Genomic DNA, 476 nt, shown 5'->3' with positions numbered 1-476 from the left:
TGCGCAGCAAAAGCTATGATAAAGACAAATGCAAAGATTATATATGTATATGTGTGTGTGTGTGTGTGTGTGTGTGTGTGTGTGTGTGTGTGTGTGTGTGTATCTTCCCTCTGCTTCTGCTGCAGGACCAGGGCTGGCTCCAGGACCAGAGGGAAGAAGGATGATGGGTTTGCTGCTGCTGGCGCCCTTTGGACTACAATTCCCATCACCCCTGGAGGGCTGGAGGATTCTGGGAGATTGAGGAGGGAGGGAGGGAGGGAGGGACGAAGGAAGGGGGCCAGGGAGACCTCCCCAACCTCTGACTGCATGGCCTGGGGATGATGGGAAACCTAGTCAACCCTAGTCTTCTTGAAAGGCTCTAGGACAGAGGACGCAGGGCTTGAAGATTTTATATACCTGTGTGTGTGTAATTTATATCATTATATAATTTAATATTATAAAATTATATACAATTATAAAAACTTATTTTACACAAT

This window comes from Sceloporus undulatus, chromosome 8 (genome assembly GCF_019175285.1).
Source record: "Sceloporus undulatus isolate JIND9_A2432 ecotype Alabama chromosome 8, SceUnd_v1.1, whole genome shotgun sequence".
Taxonomy (NCBI): Eukaryota; Metazoa; Chordata; class Lepidosauria; order Squamata; family Phrynosomatidae; genus Sceloporus; species Sceloporus undulatus.
Note: the sequence above shows the minus strand (reverse complement) of the source record.